The sequence below is a fragment of the Notothenia coriiceps genome, unplaced genomic scaffold (genome assembly GCF_000735185.1).
Source record: "Notothenia coriiceps isolate Sejong01 unplaced genomic scaffold, NC01 NC01_scaffold00037246, whole genome shotgun sequence".
Classification (NCBI taxonomy): Eukaryota; Metazoa; Chordata; class Actinopteri; order Perciformes; family Nototheniidae; genus Notothenia; species Notothenia coriiceps.
The window spans coordinates 9,520,056-9,532,398 of NW_011369947.1; the positions used below are offsets into that span (position 1 = coordinate 9,520,056).

The 12,343-nt window shown below is 40.9% G+C and overlaps 1 protein-coding gene across 1 annotated transcript in view; it reads left to right on the forward strand.

Moving 5' to 3' along the window:
• Positions 1 to 12,343, forward strand: part of fstl5 (follistatin-like 5) — a 273,902-nt gene that overhangs the window by 5,058 nt on the left and 256,501 nt on the right. The window lies entirely within an intron of this gene.

The following is a 12,343-nucleotide window of genomic DNA, read 5'->3' on the forward strand; positions in this document are numbered from 1 at the left end:
ACGAATACACACTATCGCCGCCTGCTGGTAAGGAGAGTTATTGCCACTCACGCATGCGCAGTTCGTACGTGCAACTGGACCGTGGGCTGAAGGCTTTGCGGTGTGTTCCAGTGCGACTGTTGGCCAAGACGCAGGAGACGTGAGACGACACACCTGTCGGGTCCGTCGGGACGTGTTCTTTGGTGTCAGTTTCGTGTGTCAGGGCCTTTAGAGAAATTGTAAAACAAGCTCGGGGTGGACGGTTTGGTCAATAAAGCGTTACTTCACATATTTTCAAACTGCTATTAAGATAGAGTTTTTAAACCTCCTTTGAGTTTTCTTTCTTTGGCATTTGGGAAGAAACTGACAAGCAGCATATTGCTGATAAGTAGTAGCAGATGGTTACTGGAATCAGCCGGTATTTAACAAATGCTTTCTAACGAAACCTCTTGAGCATGAAGGATTTAGGGGTAGCTTAGTGAGGTCAGAACAGAACTCCACATCTTAATCTGATTGTGGTTACATCAAACATGATCTGCAGCACAAGCATGGGTTGAAACAGGGCAGTAGAATACGTCATAGATTGGGTCATTTAAAGATGTTTTGATAGTTTCCCCTTTTCTGTAGTGTGTCATAAAGGTTTTTGTAAATGGACTGCTGAGGCTAAAATCCCTGTGTGTGTTTTTGTGAGTTTTTATCCCACACACTCTCCCACCCTGCACGCCTCCATTGGACTCCTTTGTTTACTATTTTAACATAATGACATCACTATGTAACACTCACGCTTCTGTCGGCTAGCGCTCCAACACATTGTTCGTTATAGTCTAAGTGGCGTGTGACGCTGACAATTGAGCGGCCCGACCAAGCAAGGAGGCAGAGGCAGAACGTCCAAAAATATAACCCGGTGTGGGCATTTATTAAACTCGAGCCCAGGACACAGCTTCAATCTTGCTGTTTTCGTGAGCACAGTCACCAGCCACAAGGATCTCACACACACACTACCAGCACCCCCAAAACAGACAGGGCAACAGAGCCTAAATACACACACACACTAATCAGCAATTAGACACAGGTGGGGGGGGGAGGAGAGAACACAGGGCACCAGGTGGACACAATCAACAGCAACAGACATGGGGGAAGGGGAACACGTTTCAACATAAAACCAGCAAACAGAGACAGACAAACTAAAACACTGACAGATGCACACACATACATTTCGCCACCAACAAAATTACACAATTCTTAACGGAGGCCGAGATCTATGGCCCCAAAGATCACCTCCGTTACATGGCGGGACATCTCTAAGCGGTTGACCAATCACAACAGAGCCGGCCATATAACCAATCAGAGCAGACTGTGCTCTGGTTTTAGACAGAGGGTGAAAATAGGTGCTGCAGCACAGGCAGTATGAGACAAATAACATTCAATTTTGAACATTAAAGCATGGAGACATGTCACAGTAGAGGCACAACATAATAATTAGAACCTGAGACCTAGCATAATAGGGCTCCTTTAACATAATTGGCTGATCGTGTGTCAGCTGTAGATGCCACTAATATCATGAATCTCCATTGTGAATGTAATATAATTTAAGATCACTTGAGATGAACTTCTTCAAAGCCTTGTTGAGCTGCCAGACAAAACACATATTGTTTATAATCCTTATCAACTGTCACTATCACGCTTCAGAGGCAGGCAGTCAGAGAATCGGGTGTTGTGCAGCTTCTTTGTTGAATAAATTCACTTCAAGCCTGTTAACAAGTTCTCATTATATGTTCCCTTGTTGTTGAGTTTGAAACGTAAGAGCTGGAAAGTGATGAGACTGATTATCACTGCTAAGTTGCAAGAGAAATGCGATAAATGATCATTTGCACAGCACCTTTTCCCTCAGGGAAGTTAGCTGTGGTACATTACTGTTTTAAACAAACACAGCTTTAAAAAAAACAAACACTCTTTTTAAATTCAGGATAGCTTTGGTTAATTATCAGCTGAAGCCTATTTTGAGTATAGTTATCCAAAAAGAACACATTATTGCTGGTAAAGGTTTTCATGATCATTTGCAGTATATATTGCAATTCAGTTGTAATTGTTGAATTGATATAACTAAATGTTATCATCCAGCCATTTCTCTGAGAACATTACTATTCACAAAAAGTACACTTTATTTCCCTTTTCTTATTTGTCCTATTTTGCGTAAACTTTTTTTGTGTCCACAGTTAAAAGTGTCTCCTGAGTCTTGTGTGACGGTTACTGTGCTTATCTAAAGTTTTAATGCATGCATGAAACACATCTGATCACCTTTTATTGGACCGACGGGGAAGCTGAAGAGAGTAAATCTGATGGCTGCACATCTGCTTTTCAACCGGCCGATCTGGAATCCACTATCAATGAAACTCATTACACACTGGAGGAGACTTTGACTGATAAACCTGCTCTGAGTCCATCTATTCTGCAAGCATATTCAATTAAAAAATTCATTTGTCTGCAGGACTTTACATAAATGTGTAATGATACTGTAATATTCATGAAACATCAGTGGCGCCGACCTTATCCTTTATAAATAGAAAGTGCCACTGGATCATATGTGGGGTACATTATTCATTTATTGCACTTCTGTTGCTTGTGTAGCTATCACGATTGGTTGAGAGAAGTAAATGCAGAAATGAAGTCAGTGAGACACAATCACATTTGAGGCGAATTCAAAAGGTTTTTGCGGAGATGTCATAAGATTACTGCTGATGGGACAATTATCAGAATGGAATATCAATTAGTTGGGTAGTCCAAAAGTTCTTCTGTTGTGGATATATGTTGGGGAGGCGTGCGGCGCAGTGGTCTAGTGCGTTGGTGTTCGGATCAGGGGAGCACAGGTTCAAACCCCACTGCAGTCAGCATGTCGTTGTGTCCCTGAGACACTTCACCCCAAATTGCTCCTGTGGGGATTGCCCACAGTATTGAGTATGTAAATGCTTTGGATAAAAGCGTCTAAAAAGTAACATGTCATGTAATGTAATATTGCATTGACCAGCAGGAATTTGTTTTATTTCATAATCTTAACGAAACATGAAATTGGCAAAACAGTGCTGTGAAACTGTAAAATACCAAAGCATAATTTCATGGTACCCTTGTTTGACAATGTTTGACAACACAGTATATATATATATATTTTATGGGTTTGATGTTGTAGGTTCCCAAATGTATTTTGTGGCCGCTTCTCACAATGCAATGTTTATAATTTAGACATCTTGTTTAGAGGGTTCACATCTGTGAAAAGCCAAACCTAATCATAAGGAACGTTGTGAATTGAAACAAAACTACTGATCATGGATTTAATTCAATTGTTATGTTTGTCATTTAAGTAACAGAGACACATTTAAAATAGGCAACATTGGTTTCACAAAAAAAGGCTGTCTCCTGGGTAAAAGTGTTTGCCGGCTGTCGGCTGTGCGTGGTGATGAAAAGCTGGTTCGAGGGGCCCCTCAGTGAATGTTTGCCTAGGGCCCCCACAGACTCTAGAATCGGCACTGTCTGAGAGGACTGGTTAAATGAAACCAAACAGTATAACAAGAATATTGGACAAGATCAAGATTCAAGAAATGCCTAAAAGCAACCAATTTAGCTGGAGAGCCGTGCCAGATGTGCCCACCACTTGTTTGGTGAAAGCACTCCTCGGAGAAAAACTCCCATTGATCATATTGATGACAGGTTGAGCATTTATCTTGCATTTTATCATGCCTTCTGTTGACAAAGATGCAGCGGTCATAAATAAATATGGCTTCGACAATTCCACAGAGACACAGACGATTAAACCGGAGCTTGTCTGGATGATAATTTTAATTTCCTGCCTGTGTGATGAAATCTGACTATAGTTTAGAAAGTTCTGTGTGCAATGTATCACTTTTAGAATAATCTAATAATATCCAGATGAAAATGATAGCCTGCCTCTTCATCATTGCTGTTGATCTCTACTCCTTGCCCTGGAGTAGAGATGGATCTCCGTGTCCCAGAACCTCCCACAGTAAGTCTCAGCTGTTCGAGAAGCACACGGTCCAGGAGGGGATTAGACAGCTTTGCTTTAACAGGGCAGACATCCAAAAATCTCTGAGCGTCCTGTGGCTCCTCCTTTCCTCCTTTCCTCACACCCGCTCTTCACTTCCCCCTTCATTTCACCTCCTTCCATCTCCTCTACACTTTGAATTTACCTCAGGGATCCACTGATACAACTTTCTTCACAAAATCCCAATTTCCTCATCTCGCCTTTCAGTGTTGATCAGATCCTGTTGTCTTTATTTTACATTTTAAAGGTCCCCTATTTTTTTTTTCAATATATTATAGGTCTCAGAAGTGTTTGGCTCCAAACACCAAACAGATCATTGCAGCATTACCCATAATCCCCTCTGTTTCAGTCCTGTTTCCAAAGTGCTGATTCTCTGTCTGTTACTTTAGATGAAAATAAGGAGCCCCTCCCCACGCCCCTCTGAGAGAGATTTGGTTAAAAACAACACAATGGAGCTCAAGGAGGAGATTCAGGTTAGAGGGGGGGAGGGGGGGGGTTACCTTGGTTGGTGATGTTTATGTATAAAAGACATGGAAAAATGTTTTTTTCACAATAGGTGAACTTTAACAGATATCCTTGTGCATCATATTTCAATAATTTGTAGGTAAGGATGCCAGAGATTGATTTGGTGCACCAAACTTAACGGTAGCTCAATGTAATTAAAAGATTGATTGCGGGAACACTGATACAGTGATACTATAAAAACCAAAGCTGACGAGGATGAACAGATTCATAATTTTATCACTGAATGAATTAACAAAAAGGTGGTTGGTAATTGGTGTCAGAAGCAAAGATATTTAAAATAGCATTTTCAGCGTCCCCTTTTTGTTCAATTTGGAACTTTTTCCTGCTTCATATCATTGGAAGTTTCATTACTTTGGGTTTTTTGGACATACAAACCACGATCTTTAAAGATATCACTTGAGGTGTATTTTCCCTTTTTAAGAATGAATCAAAATACATACAATATTATAAGAAAACTATTTTTAAATTAAGGAAATTGAAAAAAGTTTTGGGTTGCAGCGCCTTGAAATGGATTTAGTAGAATAGGATTAGTAGCCCCACGTCTCATTGTATTCCCGATTTATTTTCTACTCTTATGACATTTCCTTACCTTCTCATCTGCTCTATGTACTCGTTTGTTCTCCAAGCTAATCCTACTTTACTGCTGCACTGCATGTTAGTGCTCGCCTCACAAATAACCCTAAATTAGATTTCCATTGGCAACTTCCAACTCTGCTGGTTGGCCGATGTTAATGATGAATTGTAGCCTATCCTGCAACTCCAGACAAAAAACCCCTCCACTAATCTCAATGGAGCTGGTTCAATTTATTGTGTTTCCACTTGTTTTCATTGAAAGTCATTAGAAAGCAACGGGAAAAACGAATTATTACCACAGTCTGTCTTTACCACTTCCCACAATGCACTGTTAATGGTACAGGCTTCTGCTAATCGAATATACATGGAGCTCTAACTGAATAAATGAGAGCCTGTGTTGTTAAAAGCTTGCCCATGTGGGTTTAATTACAAAATAAAACCACCACCCAAAGTGTGACACCTCTATTTAGTAAAGGACTGGTTGTCAGGGTCTTAGTTCTTCTTAGAAAATTGGGTTTTTAAGAATTTTCTCATTTAGCTTTTATCCAGGGAAGACAAGGAAGCTACAGTTCACTTCCTCTCTTCTTCTTTGAAGCTCATGACGATATATCTGCCATGCAGGTGAAAAGGACGGTGAAGAAAGATGAGGTGAGGACATAGGAGGAATGATCTCACTGCCACTGTTGGCTCTTCCTTTTGTCTCTTCTCGGTGGAGCATTTGGCAGCGTTAGCTTTCCATATTTGTTCTCGTTCTTTCGTGGTTTCTGTCGGGCTCTGACAAAGGCAACCAGGCAGACAAATCCAGTCGAGCAGAACACCATGCTCAGATGTACGCCTATTCATTTTAGCAGTTTGGAGAAGTAATATTCCCTTTTTCTGCTTCTCCGGTCAATTATATTTGGAGTGTCAACGTTAATAGCAACATCTCAGGAATAGATAAAAATGTTAACCTGTGAGAAAAATGATTCGTGCTGGCTTTAAAAAAGGAAATACGTCGACATAAATGGGATTGCTTTTAAAGCAAACACGGCAGAGATTTAAGGAGTGAAACAAATTGATCACATGGTATTGGAGGATGAAAGGGTACTTCTAAATAGGTTGGATTTACTCTAAAAATGTAAATGGTCTGCAAAGGCTCAAATCCCCAAGCTCCCTCCAGAGGGAGTTTCTTTTGTACATGAAAGGCTTAGGGGCGGGACATCTAAGCAGTGGACCAATCAGAGCAGACTGGGCTCTGGTTTCCGACAGAGGGTATGAAAAAAATAAAGAGCCTGTTGAACATTAAAACATGTGAACATGTCACTCTGTATGTACACACAAACTGAAATATTGACATTAAAGTTGACATTGACTTTGACTGTAGAGAAAATAACAATATGAAACCTGAACATTAGCACCACGGTCCCTTTGAATATTCAGAGTGTCACTGGTTTGCTTTAAACCCCGCCCCTTTACCTATGAGTCAGATGGAAATGTTGCAAATGATTAGCGACACACATCTGTATTTAAAAGGAGACACATGATCAACAAAGTGTCACCCGCTTGCTGGGAGAACAATCACGTCTCGATATCAGTTCACATTAATATTTGAGACCTAATCACAAACTTGATAGGCCTCTGTCAGGTAACTGGCGCTGTAATTTTGCACTCCAGTGATTTCAGAAAAGCTCTTTGATATATATGTTTCAAAGCTGAAACCAACAGCTTATCTGATCTGCAGGGCGCCTTTTATGATAGATTACATACAAGGCAAGGTCAAAATAATGGGACCGCCCAAAAATGTCAACATTAAGTCTCCGCTGAGTGACGGATGGGATTTCTATTCTGAAGTGGCTTCATTTCCTGGCGAGATATCTGCCCTCCGGGAGCTGGATTAATTGTAATCATTTCTTATACAACACTTTGTGCTGAACACTCATTATGGGATGCAGCTCCTTCACATGATAACTGTGCCACTGTGACAATCAAGCAGTCAGAGGAGAACAAAGGAAAAAGAGAAAATTGGTCTATTTTCTGGTGGGTGAATGGTTTTATCTGAAGTATTTAGCAAATAAAGCACAACTGGAGGAATTTAATTATATCTAAAAGTCCGCTCTTTGGTACCACACACTATACAATTGCTATCATCTAAACAAGCATTTTCAGTTGTTAAAAGTCTGTTTACAAATTCAATTTTTGTCCAAATTAAAACATGTCACACTTCTTTGCTTCCTAATGGATTTTCAGTTTTCTAAACTGAGCACTTTCATGTTGAATTAGACTTGGAGCCATTTCTGGCAAATCTAGAGGATTACATTTGTCCTCCATTAACAGGATTTATGTGAGAACAATTGTATGTGTAGTTTTTGGATGGAAGTTCAAACGTGGATAGAATTTGACATTATAGGGTTATTTTGAAATGTTGTAAAGGTTATTTTGGCTTAAATGCCAAAGTCTTTTAAAGGAACACAGACTTGATTTACATTGAAAAGGCACCTATTGATGGGTTAAAGGTCCCATGTCATGCTTTTCTGGTTATTACCCGTCCCCTTGTGTGTTATGAAGCTTTTTATGCATGTAAACGGTCTGCAGAGTCACAAACCCTCAAAGTACACCCTGTAGCGAGTAAAACTCTAACACAGAAAAGACCTGTCTATGCTGCCCCAGAACGCCTCGCTGGAGATTTCTCTTTTTCCATTGTTCACTTCTTGGGTATGGTGACGTATTTCGGGTATAGTGACGTAACGTAACTGCTCCACGGATTGGTCCATTTGCCGTTACGTTTGGACCAATCCGCGGAGTTCCTCACACACACATACACACTCGGCGGGACGTTGCGAGGCTCGCTGCTGCGAGGAGCGGGACACTGTGAGNATCATATAATCCCACTGGATATGATTGTATGTTTTACAGCCACAAATGCTGTGTCAGCTTTCCTCTTATGGAGAAAATACACCCATTGTTCTGGAGCTAAACTAGCGCGAGCAATGAGGGAGAAATTAGGTAACTTTACAGGTAAAACTCATTTTATATGAATTTCTAATCATAGCACGGACATTTTACAAATTTGAAATCGTGTCTTGAGGCGGACTTTAAGGTTTGATGTTTTTATGTCTCAATAGCTCGGCCCCCACCCACCTCAACAATAACACTTCTTACTCTGCTTTCCCCTCTTCCGTCTCCCCTCTTCCCACTCCGAGCTAAGCTGTAACCGCTGCCAACTCCCATCTGTGTCTCTGTGTCTGTCTTTGTTGTTCCCTTCTCCAATATGTGCAATCTTTATTGTGCAGACCCACACACATTGAGATATGTTATCATGCTGCCATATTTAGACGACACTACCCCCTGACATCCTTATATCTGCTGGCAAGGGTTTGTTTGATGAAGTGAAATCCAGTTTTTTCTTCAATTGGGCACGATGCATGTCTCTTGTCCATGTGAGTGCATTGTTGGTTGTAGAATGCAGTCCAACAGAAAACCTCTGCAGTTACAGATGAGAACACTTATAATGCAATTTAGATTATTAGCACGTGCTTAACTTGCTGTAACGATGTATGAGAAAGTCTACTATGTGCAGTGAAGTCAGGCTCCTGGATCACAGCCGATTTCTCCTTTCATTTCGCTCCCATGATCAATCTCAACGGTACGAGCCTCTGAGTCCTGACTTTTCAAACAGCTCTGGACTTCTAAAGCATGACCTCCTCCACTCCCTGTCTTGATTGAACTTCGAGTGGATTGTTAAATTGTTATTGTCATAACCCATTTCAGAACAACGCTTTTGTGGCTACTTTGAAGGCCGAGGCCGGGTGAAATATTGAGACGGCTCTTTCTCTGTCTCAGTGCTCTTTGGCAGATGGTCTGACGATAATAGAAGTAGCAGAAACACTAAAGGGTGAGGGTCAACCGGCTCTAGGTTTCTGCACTAATCCTGTCAGTCTGCTGCTGGCAGTGAGTTGTACTATAAAATATGTCTCAGTTGGTAGGGTTGTTGGCTTCTGATATAGTACGGCTGTTGTTTGCTGTGTATCTGGAATGTTTGACACTTTAGGAGGCGGGTGCTGGCCATGCGTTGCATTTTAATGGCAGGTCGCGGTTCAGTTTTCACTGCCGCTGTGGGCCAAGTGTGACGGCATTGTTCCCGGGCACAGTACAGTAGATCAGATCGGGCTGATTATGTAATGATTGTTAACAATGGGAGGGCCAATGTGCCTCTGCCAGGCTTCTTTCCTGCAGAGTTGTAGCCACAGCCTGTACCTCAGGACATTCAAAATGGCCTATAAATTAAAGGGCTATAAAAGAAGAGTCAAGGTCTCTCCTGCCACTGCCTCGTATGTCGAGACTCCTGCGATCATAAATGATTGTAATGTGGACCATATAACGCCCAAGTCCCCGCTGTCAACCCTTTGTCATTCAGGACTTATAGGTGCTCTCTGAGCTCGGCCCTCTGATGTGTAAAACATCCGTTAAATACTTTACGGTGTTGTAATTGTCACTCATTTTAATTGTTAATAACTGTGAAAGAAACCCCGGGTGAAGTCAGAGCTGATGGCCGTTTATACATCTTAGATGTTTTGCCAAGCTAGACAGAAACGCTGTGCATGATAAAAGATATATTTAATAATCACTTTTCTGTGCTTTGATGAATAATGTGCACGCTCTCTGAGGATGAATTTGTTCAAATTATCATACAGTAGCCTACAAACTGGCAGCCGAGCACTGGTCACAGGGAGCCGTCCGGCACTTCTTACAGGACTGATCAAAGATAAATTATAGGCTATATTCTGAGAAAAAACCATCCATTCCAAAAATTCAACAATTACCTGCATGGAAGATCCTAGTCATTAGTTATTTATTCACTTTCATGCCAAAGTTCGCTGATGATTGCTTTTCCAACACATTTTGGTTTAAATTCGCAATAAAAAATTTGAACTTGATTCAAATGAACAGTGTTTTGGACACATCTTCATTTAACCACTCATTTTCAATTATAAGAAGCAAGCCTTCTCAGAAGATCCAGTTTGACAAGCTGTCAGGAAGTTTAAAGGAAACGTTTTTGGACATTTTGAAAAATACGCCTATTCGCCTTCTTGCCAAAAGTTAGATGAAGAGATGAGCATCAATCTCCTGTCTGTGCAGAACACATACAGCCACCTTTAGCAGACATTTGGCTTGGTGTTAGCCTTATTTAGACCGTTTTAACAAGACACACATTTCCTGCAAGTGTGCTGCTAATACCATTTAGAGAATATTTAAAATCTAAATAACAAAAAAAATGTAGCTTAATTAATGAGGCCCTATTATGCTTTTTGAGGTTTACTCTTTTCTGTAGTTTCAATATGGGTTTTTGTGCGTGATAGGCTAAGGGGCGGGACATCTTTAAGCGGCTGACCAATCACAACAGAACCAGCCAGCTAACCAATCAAAGCAGACTAGGCTCTCTCTGGTTTCAGACAGAAAAGATGTGCTGCAGCAACATTAAAGCAGGTAAACATGTCACAGTCGAAGCACTAAATACAAATATGAAGCTGAAGATGAGCATATAAGGACCCCTTCAACAGTACCAATGTAATTGAAAAACTCACTTAATCTTGAATCGAATGACTCAATCCACATCAGCAGATACAGTTTGCCAAGCTATCAAGCTTTAAAGGAAATGTTTGACATTTTGAAAAATACACCTATTTCCATTCTTGGCAAAAGTTAGATGAAAAGATGAGCACCACTCTTATGTATCTTCAGAAAATATAAAGCCTCATCCAGCAGCTGATTAGCTTGGCTTAGTACAACAATTGCAGGGGGACCATTTGCTTGATGTTGATTGTGTTACATTAGTTTTAATAGCAGCATAAAAGCTTTAGTTGAGATGTATTTATTCTTACCACCATTTTTGTTAAAGGGGACCTATCATGCAAAACGCACTTTTTGATGTCTTTTATACATCAATATGTCCCCGGTGTGTCAGGGAACTCACACAGTGTCAGAAAATAAAACCCTCTCTCTTTTCCTCCATACCCAAATCTCTAAAAACGGGGCTACAACGGAGCTGATCCAGATTTGCGTCCGATATGACGTAATATCGGAAATGTGGACCCACGGCATATCAGAAAGTTGCTATCAGAAACAATGCCCGACTGTTTGGACGTAATATGGTCGTGGTTCACATTAGCATCGCTAACACTCAGAGCTAACCTGTACTGGAGAAGCATGGTGTGTGAAGAAGCAGGAAATAAAAGGGAACTCACCGTTGTGGTATAACCGGACAAGAGAGAAAGCCTTTGAGCTACCATAACTGTTTCAGAAATAATCCTGATAAATCATGATATGGCGTTTCATCACCGCAGTATTTAGTTTAGACAGTAGCTGCTGGTAGAGATCTCCCGACATGAAGCTCAGCCCCTAATTTTTTTTTTAAAGCTTATACCCAAAATCGCCACTTTTAAACAGGAAGGAAATATAGGGATATGAGGCCATGGCTAGAATGGGTGAATCGTATTGGTATTTTGAGCAACATCACTTCATGGACAATGTTTTTTTATATAATTTGTAATATATCTAGACCTATATTGACTACAAATAGCATGATGGGGTCCACTTTAAGTTTGGTAAACATCTTAAATAATGAAGGTATTCGGATCCAGGGAGTCAAAACACAAACGTTCTCTGCATTTGTTTATGTCAGTATAAAGTGTGAAGCTTGAAAAATGGACAAATGTGCAAGTGAAACTGTCCAACTTGCGCCATCCTGTTAGGAGAAAATAATGTTTGAGTCCCAGCGAGATGCTGTCCCGAGCAACTGAGTGAAAAGCTCAGTCCCTGTAACACAAACATCCACAGTCCTGCCTGGGGGGAGAACAAAGCAAGCTGCTGAGTTAGGAAAGACATCAGAGGCTTCATTAAGCGTTCTGGTGATTGACCAGCTGAACTCCCCGTACCTCTCACGACTATCTTAATGTTATTCACATCCCTTCCGCCTCTTCCATCGTATGTACCCTGTGAGCCAACCAAGGTCTTTTATATCCCATCTAGTACGAGTCATACAAGAACCCAACGGTTGTCAGAATACCTGTTTTGTCCCTGAGACTGTCGTTAAACCTTTGTGAAGTAACCTTGCTTTCTGAGCACTGAGGATCATTGAAATCAACGTTTGATTTCAAGAGGTTCCTCTGCCTAGATCTGGGCCTGCCTGCTAGGATTTAAAGCAGATTAACTTTGAAAGTGAATTAGCCTCAGCTT